General features: G+C 40.4%; 1 long non-coding RNA gene across 1 annotated transcript; it reads left to right on the top strand.

The window, feature by feature from the left end:
- The first annotated feature begins 1,113 nt into the window (after positions 1 to 1,113).
- LOC109026231 (uncharacterized) lies at positions 1,114 to 9,039 on the top strand. The gene is made up of 3 exons (XR_002005192.1): positions 1,114 to 1,223; positions 6,469 to 6,619; positions 8,812 to 9,039. It is a non-coding gene; the product is annotated as an uncharacterized lncRNA (long non-coding RNA).
- The last annotated feature ends 666 nt before the right edge of the window (positions 9,040 to 9,705 follow it).

Here is a 9,705-nt window from a genome sequence, read left to right as displayed (position 1 = left end):
TTGGGGTGTGTTTGAAAGATTGGTCTGGCATTGCAGGGCCTTTGAGAAAACTGCATAAATATAATCTTTGGTGCTCCCAACTTCCATGCATTTTACCTATTGGTTTGACTGTGATTTTAAGAGGTCTTACTAAGTATCCAGCATTACCCTTGGGTCTGTATGACACATATTTTGATTTAAGAAACTCAATTATCTGGGAAACTCAGGACATCTCATGTTCTGGAAAATTGCCTCAAGGGATTAACCGGTTTAATGGGGGAAGGTAGCAATCCTCTTCCCTCCCACTGCACACTCCTCCGAAATATCAAAGTTTTTCCCAGTGTTTGAATTGAGTCATGTGTCAAGAAAAGCACATTGCATTCCGTTGACATAAGACAAATGCCATATGTTAAGTTTATTTTTAAATGGTGGATAAGAACGGGGAAACCATGTTCCAGTCTGAGAAAATATTGATGCTGTGGTGTTGGTGAGGCAGGTTATGGTTTAATTCTTACCTGTGGATTAAAGAATGAAAAATGAACCTACATCCATGGCCTGACATCTGTGTAAATGGAACGTAGGGATGGAGGCCTGTCTGCCTGCCTTATGTTCTTGGGATAAAGTAAATACTGAAAGGCTTGAAATCTTTCCTAAGCCTAACAACATTGGCACAGCTGGGGCCCAGATGCACCGCAGGGCGGGTGGAAGGTCTTGGGTAGGGGAGACAAAGCAGAAGTGAGACGATGCCTTGGAGTTTAGGGACGTGGGAAGAAATAGTGGGAAAAGGCTGCTTTTACCCAGAATTTTCCTTATGCACAATTAGAAAGTGGATGAAGCTGGAGTTTGAGCTGTCCCTTGTTGTGCTGGACCCCTGTTAACCTCAACAAGGATGGCATCATGTTCAAGAGGCCGAAGAGACTTGGAGCCAGCAGATGAGACACGGGGTTTTATTAGTGGGAAACTTACACACAGGGACGGTCCAGTGGCGGCAGACTGGGCAGAAGAATCACAACTGCTTGCAAAAAGCATGCAGTTTATATAGCATTTTCAGTTAGCACCCTCTGCCTAACAACCTCCACCTGGCAACCTTCAATTAACCCAAAACAAAGGGCCCAGATCTCCTGTACAGCTTACATTCCACAGGATGGATCCAAGGGCTTCAAATGTGCTTCACAGACAAGGAAAAAATCTCCCAGTTGGCCGCTCCTGGATTCCTTAGCTCGGAACTCCAGACACACATTCAGGTGCCATATGGGGTCATTTTCAGGGTAGGCTTAAGCAAGTTATTGCCGTCAGGTGCATCTGCCATACATCCCTCCACCCATCCCCTTTCTGGCCATCCTACCAGCTCACTCCCCATTCTATGTTCCACCCCTACCCTTCTCAATATTTACAGTCTCTCTTAATATGATCATGAGGGAAGTCTGGAAGTATCTCTTGAATCTAAAAATGCAGATGCCCCACACCTCATCTGTTCCCATCTTGGCACCATCCTACCTGCACCTCGGCAAGGAGATTTGGTCTCATGTTTGTCACCGCAAGCAATTGAAACAACTGGCGTGTCTGGCAACAGATGAAATAAGGCATGGTAATTTTGTATTGGTTCTGAGATATCTTGTTTGTAAAATGGGACTAGTATTGGCTGCTTATTTCATGGAGTTCCTGGAAGATTAAATAATAACAGTTCTTGGCAAACAGCAGTCTATAAATTTTAGCTACCTGTATGATTATTCTGCTTCTTGCTACTACATGGAATACTGTGCAGCTGTTTTTAAACAAATGATCTATGTTCTTCTATAGTAACAATGACTTCAAGGGCAAAAGAATGCAAATGAAAACAATAAGCACAGTGTACCATTTTTCTTTTTATTCAAAACAGCACCAATTGCCTGCCAAGAACACACTTGCCCAGCTTATCTCATTTTTACCAGCCTCTCAGACATTCAAGAGGAACTGGAAAATAAAAAATGTACAGGAATAGCATTTATATGTTTAAACAATTCTTTATAAAACAAAATTATACAGTTTTGGGATATACATATGTGTATAAAAACAGAAAACTCTCAGCAAAAATACAGATCAAACTACTAAAGAAGTAAAGCGAGATCAGGCACGGTGGCTCACACCTGTAATCCCAGCACTTTGGAAGGCTGAGGCAGGTGGATCGCTTGAGGTCAGGAGTTTGAGACCAGCCTGACCAACATGGTGAAACCCTGTCTCTAACTAAAAATATAAAACTTAGCTGGGCATGGTGGCATGCACACATAGTCCCAGCTACATGGGAGGCTGAGGCAGGAGAATTGCTTGAACCCGGGAGACGGAGGTTGCAGTGAGCTGAGATGGCACCACTGCACTCCAGCCTGGGTGACAAAGCAAGACTCCATCTCAAAAAAAAAAAAAAAAAAAAAAAGAGGTAAAGTGGATGAAATTTGGGGCTTTTTGTGTTTCTTTAATCTCTCAAAAAATTGAGGGGGTGTAGTTTGGGGTTAGAGGAAGGAATGATTTCAGTCTCATTCTTAATGGTTTTCATTTTGTATAGGAATTTATACTCATATACCTGCTACTTGTGCCATCAAAAAATACTTTAAAGGAGAAGGAGCAACCCATGCTCAGGTGTTCACTTTTAACCAAGTCAGGTGTTTGTTCTTGAGTAAGCATGACCTGAATCTTACAATCTCAGAGGAGGAGGGCCCCACTGGGACCTTCTAGAACAGGTGTGTGATCTACATGCGAGGGAACCGAGGCAACTAGCTTAAGGTCACATAGCAGAGGCAGTAGGGAGGGAAGAGGGGAGGGAAGGAACAAGTGGCTGGCTTTGGGGTGGGGAGGAGTCATTGGATAAAAAGTAGCTAATGTTGCAGAGCAGCTAAGGTTAAGGGGGCCTAAAGGCTGGAAGAAAGGAAGATGAACTAGAAGGATGTTAAAAGTTGTACGTAGCCGAAACACACAAAAGGAAAAATGTAGCATTCAAGTTTCTCAGGCTTTTCTCTTCCCAGTGCTTACTGAGTGGCTTCTGGGTTTGCCTGCTCACCCTCTAGGGCCTTTGGTTGTGTTAATGCTGGGAATAGCAGGAAGATAATTTAAAAATATCCAGAAAATCTTGACATCTTTACATTAGAAAAGACCAAGAACCTCATGAAAGAAAATACCAGATCCAAAATGTTAAAAAAATATCCAGAAATATCTTGAAATCTTTACACTAGAAAAGACCAAGACCCTCATGAAAGGAAATACCAGATCCAAAATGTCAAAAAATATCCAGAAAAATCTTGAAATCTTTACATTAGAAAGACCAAGACCCTCATGAAAGAAAATACCAGATCCAAAATGTCAAAAAATATCCAGAAAAATCTTGAAATCTTTACATTAGAAAAGACCAAGACCCTGAAGAAAGAAAATACCGGATCCAAAATGTCAAGGGTCAGGAGTCAAGAAAGAACCATGCTAGAGTGAGTCTGGAAAGCGTGGAGGTTGCAGGGAGATTCAACAAGAGTTGGCTGCACTCCAGAAACAATGGGATAAAAGGCGGAAAAGAGAACTTTATAACATTTCTGTGAGTTAAAAATGTAATCCCCTTTGCTCATTGTTTCTTGAGACTTCAGTAAAAATTTAAATTGTTCTTCAGTATTTTCTGGATGTCAGACTTCACGCTATATTGAATGAGACAGTAGACCAAGTTACTAATGATGGCACTAAAAATCACCACTGCTGATGGAACTGGAAGGGGATAAACAACACTCTGAAATGCCAAGTTAGTATTAAGAGTATTGGAAACAGGCTCTCTCTCCGAATTGTATCTCCCAACCGTCTTCACTCCTTGCTCTCATCCCTTTGTTTCTCAGGCAAATACAAAAGTGACACGGTGGTCACATAAAGTCCACAATTGAAACCACTTTTTTTCCAATGTGATTTTTAGAAAGGTTTTCATAACAGCACCATTTGCCTACCAGGAACACACTTTCCCAACTTTTGATTCTCATCTCCATAAGCCTTTGAGACTTTCAGTGAAACTAGAAAATGGAAATATGTAAAAACAGCACATGTCAAATCATCGCAACTTGGAAGAATAAAATATTCTCTCTCTTTGTTTCTCTCTGTCTCTCTCTCTCACACACACACACGCACACACATACACACACACAAACATGAGGAAGGGAAAAAAAACCAACTCATGTCCTCCATTTGTGCTGGCAGAGTACCAGGTGGGGGTGCTTAGGGACTTACTAAATTTGGTGCCCTGTTGAAAGCATAAGGTTTTTCTACTTAGTTATAAGTAGCCACTGCAGAGCGTTGGTTTATCCGCCCTTAGTGACCTTAGCCTGGTGAATGGGTTTTATGTACTGCATTTTCCAAACAGATCAGAACATGGAATATGCATTGACGTTTATGTGCCAAAAATTACCTGGGTGGCACCTTCCTATAAGAATGGAAATGATTCTCCTGAATCCCGCACACGTTGAACGAAGAATAAACAACCTTGTTGAAAGAGTCTACATGACCTGGAATGCTAAAAAGCCTTTGGTTTGCTTGCTGTAGTGCAAAAATATGAGAAATCTTTAATCTTTAAAAACACACAATGGTATCATAATTTTGCTGCAGGTTCAAAGGCAGCACAATTTAACTTAGGGTATTTAAAATGTAATGTCATTGTATATTTTCAAATGCAAACAGCAGAGAGTTTGATACATAGCTAGAGAGCACCAGACCATATCTTATCCTTATAAAAGTGTCTCCTGTGAATGTTCAGTGTATCTCTCAGAACATTCTTAATATGCTCCATAGCTGAATGTGCAGACAGCAACTCTATAGAAATGTATACACCTACTTGGTGTGCGGTCTATGTCGATTCCAAGTGAAGCTTATATAAACTTCAGATGCCCAGCGTTTTGCTTTTGGAAACACATCTAAATGTTTATAATTTTCTAGATCTCTTCTATACCCAGGGTTTTAAAAATTTTATTTTTGACACAATATTCCTGTTTTTTAAATAATCAAACCAAGTTATTTATAATATATCTTGATCTGTTTTAATCCATGTTTGATGTTTAATTGTGTATTTAAAACTATATGAGTTTTATATCATAAAATTGATATATGGTCATTATAAAATGGATTTGGTATAGTGTATGTTTAATTCAACTACAAGTAACAAAGACGTAAATATGGGGATTTATTGGCTCTTATAAAGCCTGGAACCAGGAACCAGGCAGCAGAGCAGCACTATCTAATAGAACTTTCTGTAATGATGGAAATGTTCTATTATTTGTCTTGTCCAGTTTAGTAGCCACTAGTCACAGGTAGCCACTGAGCACTTTAAATGTGGCTTAGTAGGGCTGAAGAATTAAACTTTTTATTTTATGTTATTTTAATTAATTTAAAATATTCATATGTGGCTACTGTTACTATCATAGCAGACGGCAAAAGTGGTAGCAGGTTGATAGGAAGGAGACTCATGGTCCTTCATCCTAGTGTTCTCCCATCCATGGCTTCTGCCCTCCAGATCTCCTCATGGTCCAAGATGGCTGCTGGGAGCATACCAGGAATCCACATCCCAAGCAGCAGAAAGCAACACAGGCAAAAGGGCAAATCCCTTCCCTTTCTAGAAGCCCTTACTAGCTGTCATATACAACACTTCTACTTGCCTAGAACTTAGTCTTATGACTACACCGAGCCATAAGGAGTCTGGAAAATATTTGGGGTTTATTTGTGTATTAATTTTGTTCTGTTTTGGTTTGATTTTGTTTTCTTTTTTGACTGAAGAAGGGATTCGAGGGCAGGTAGTTCACAGTCCCTGCCACAAAAAGTTGCACAGTTCATCATTCCCTTCCATTCCTCCGATCCCCAACCCAAACCCATTACTAGTCCTCAGAGATAACTGCCATTAATAACATTGGATGTAACCATCTGGCAAATTCATTTGTACACAAACATATACCGTTTTTACATTATGCATTATTTACAGCGTATCTTGGATGGCTTTCGATGATAGTATATATAGATCTACATAGTTCTACTTCATTCAATAGAGAATAAATTCCATGAGGGCAAGAGCTGGGCCTGCTGTATTCGTGTTTGTGCCCTACATATAGTAGACATTGAAAGAAATCAGCACCATTGTGTCTCAATTTACGGATGTACCATAATTTATTTAATCCATTCTTTTCTCCTAACCCTCCAAATAACAAACCCTCCCGAGAAAAAACAACTTTGCTTTATTCTCAGAGAACTCTGCAGCATTAACTAAATTAGCTATGCCCCTGACAATCTAATTTTCTAATTGTCTTTCCAATCAACTGCAAAAATTGATTGTCTCCACTCTTTTGTGATTTGATTCCATTGCTATAACAACTCAAAAATATGTATCCATGTATCTGTTACTCCAGCCATGAAGATATGTGTGGATTTAGAGATAGCACCAGCTAAGGAAAAATCAAACTGTTTAAAAATTCTCTTAAGAAAGGAAATAAATCACCTCTTTGTGTTTTCCAGACATGGCCTAGTACAGATATATTCTACAACTGGAGAAAAATGGTTATGATTAAGGCTTAGAAGTGGAGTGCAGTGAAGAAACTTTAGGGAAGCCTGACAACCACCCCCTCTGCTGATCCCTGTGGAATTTTACATGGATAATGAGTAAAAAGTATAGCTGAAGAAACAGAGAGACAGTTTGGCAAACAGGAAAGAAGCACGAACCCCTGACTTCATTTTCTTGTCATTCAAAGGGTGACAGTGTTCCTTGCATCGTGTCCAGCGTCATGGTGTGAATTCAATGAAATCATCAACGTATTCACCTACCATATGTTGCCTGGCACATAGCAGCACTCACACAATCAGAGCTGTATATGTGGAAAATATTCACGTGTTTCCCACATACTGGAATGGGTCCTAAGAACCACTGAGTCCATTTAAGGAGAGAGATTTTTTTTTCCTTTTTTGAGACAGAGTCTCACTCTGTCACCCAGGATGGCGTGCAATGGCGCGATTATCGGCTCACTGCAACCTCCACCTTAGGGAAAGAGATCTTTACAACAGTCTCTACCATAGCGAGTAACTGAAACTGTTAGGGCCTGCAATGTAGCATATTTTCATTTCTGTATAAAGGCATCCTTACTGATATATTGTCCATACATATTTGGGTATCTCCTATACTAATCGATTAAGGCATTCTTGATACCTAGAGGAAATAAAAACCAGCACAATATGCAGGACAGTGGCAATCCACTAGACCAGAAAGAAGCTCCATATTACAGACACCAGGAAATGTTTCTAAGCCAGAGATTTCCCTCAGTCATCTGCACCAGAAATCCTTAGAGCTGCTAGTTAAAATGTAAATTCCTGGGGCCCAATTAAACATGCAGAATCAGAATTCATAGGGGTGAGGTCTGCAGGCCTCCAATTTAACAAGATGACCAGGTCATTTTTGTGCGTAGAAAAATTTAAAAATCATTGTCCAAGAAGGACTTAAATTGAGTAACAATAACTAAATCGAATAACTGGATGCTTTTTAGAACCTGTCTTGTTGAAGTGACACAGCTGACACAGTAGAATACAAAGAGGAGTAACACAGGTACCCTCTCCTCAAGAACACAGTGTCACGAGCACAGAGTAGAGATGAGTAGGAGGAGAAACAGCAGAAAGGAAGGAGGGATTAGCTCTTTAAGACATTGCTAGGGGAAGCTTTAAAGAACAGGTGATATCTGAGCTAGGCTTTGAAGGCTGAACAAGAGTTCACCAAGTTGCCGAGCTGGCACAATACATAGTCTAGGGCAGTACTTCTCAGACGTTACTGCATATAGGAATTGCCTGGGGAGCCTGTTAAAATGCAAGCTCTATTTCAATCAGTCTGGGGTAAAGCTCCCAGATGGTGCTAATGTTCCATGGACCACATTTTGAGTAGCAAAGCTCTAGAGAAAGAAATGGCATAGTCATAATGAATCAGACAAGTGTGTATTAGTATGTTCTCATGCTACTAATAAACACATACCCAAGACTGGGTGATTTATAAAGGAAAGAGGTTTAATGGACTTACAGTTCCACATGGCTGGGGAGGCCTCACAATCATGGTGGAAGGCAAAGGAGGAGTAAAGTCAAGTCTTACATGGTGGCAGGCAAGAGAGCATGTGCAGAGGAACTCCCCTTTATGAAACCATCAGATCTCATGAGACTTATTCACTATCATGAGAACAGCACGGGAAAGACCTGCCCCCCGTGATTCAATTATCTCCCACCAGGTCCCTCCCATAACACGTGGGAATTATGGGAGCTACAATTCAAGATGAGATTTGGGTGGGGACACACCCAAACCATACCAGTTTCCATTCTTCTGATAGTGAGGCAGGAATTACATAGTTTGTTGCAACCTTTTTGACTTCTCTTATGGAGAACCAACTGATCTCTTCCCTTCTACTCAGGAATATCATTAACCATCATTAAATAAATACACCCCTTAGGCATCTCACCCTAGACCCTGCTACATGGAGTTACCTGAGGAAAAAGCAACTCAATCTAAAACCAGTATCAGCAATTCTAAGCATTCAGTAAACTGGCCAGTACATTTTAGTGGTTATTGTTTTACATCTATTTTCCTGTATCTTTTACTGTTCTGCCTTTCACCTCAGCCACAGATTTACTTCTTTTTTTTATTGTATCCTCAAATTAAGGAACAACAGAACATACTTCTCCAATACAAATTCTCAGTGCTCCCCAAGTCCCACCTGTATACCACACCTCGGGGAAGCTGCCAGAGATTGACTCTCTCATTGTCTTTGTTATGTTCTAAGAAATTCCCCCTACAATTACAGCTCTAAGCTTAACCTTTCTCCTAATCTCTAGACTGTCCTGCCAATAGAGGATACAGTGAAACGGTATGGAACATACACAGTGGAACAGACGACACTGATGGAACAGTGTTTATAAGCACAAAGTTTGGAAGTACGGAATCCTAGATAAAATCCTGACTGTGGAATTAACTGCGTGACCTTCGGCAAATTACTTCATCTCTTTGAGCCTCAGTGTCTTCACATATAAAATGAGAATAATAAAGGCCCTTATCTCATAGTATTTCTGAAAGGGTTAAAAAAGCAAACCTAAGTAAAGGGCCCAGTACCTGGTTTGTCAGAGTTATTTTTTAAAAAAATTGTAGCTGTCATGATAATCAGACTCACTTTCCCTACTGTATAACCTCCACTGTCACCTCCATTTCAGTTCCAATCCCTGTACTGACCCAGATGCCCTATTCACACACCTGAACACCCGGCACCCATCCGCCTTCACAGTGCCTTCTATTACCCATAGATACTACTCTGTTTTTTTTGTCTGAAGACATTTTCTGCTTGTGTATTTCTTCTAAAAGACTGAATCTTGTTCGCAGAGAAGGACAAATACACCCACATAACTGACATTTGCTATCTCACCATTTTTTATTATAAGCCTTGTGGACAATCACGACAGGCGAGGGAAAAGGCAGCCTAGGAGAAAATGTTCCTGGATGCACTTGCCAAGCCAAGGTGTGGCCATGACAACCTGTATACACACATGGATACCACTGAGATTTTTCTGTTTAGGATTTTGGCTTGCTTAACTACTGATCATATCTAATCTGTCTCATATATTTGAAGTAATTAACTACTGTTCTGTGTCCTGCAGTGCACTTGCATATTGCCACAATGACAGGCATTCCAAACTTTTGAAAGTTTGCTACTTACATCAAGATGGACTGAGTACACT

Source organism: Gorilla gorilla, chromosome 2 (genome assembly GCF_029281585.2).
Source record: "Gorilla gorilla gorilla isolate KB3781 chromosome 2, NHGRI_mGorGor1-v2.1_pri, whole genome shotgun sequence".
In the NCBI taxonomy this organism is placed as follows: domain Eukaryota; kingdom Metazoa; phylum Chordata; class Mammalia; order Primates; family Hominidae; genus Gorilla; species Gorilla gorilla.
The sequence above is the reverse complement of the archived record's forward strand: the minus strand, read 5'-3'. Positions and strand labels throughout refer to the sequence as shown.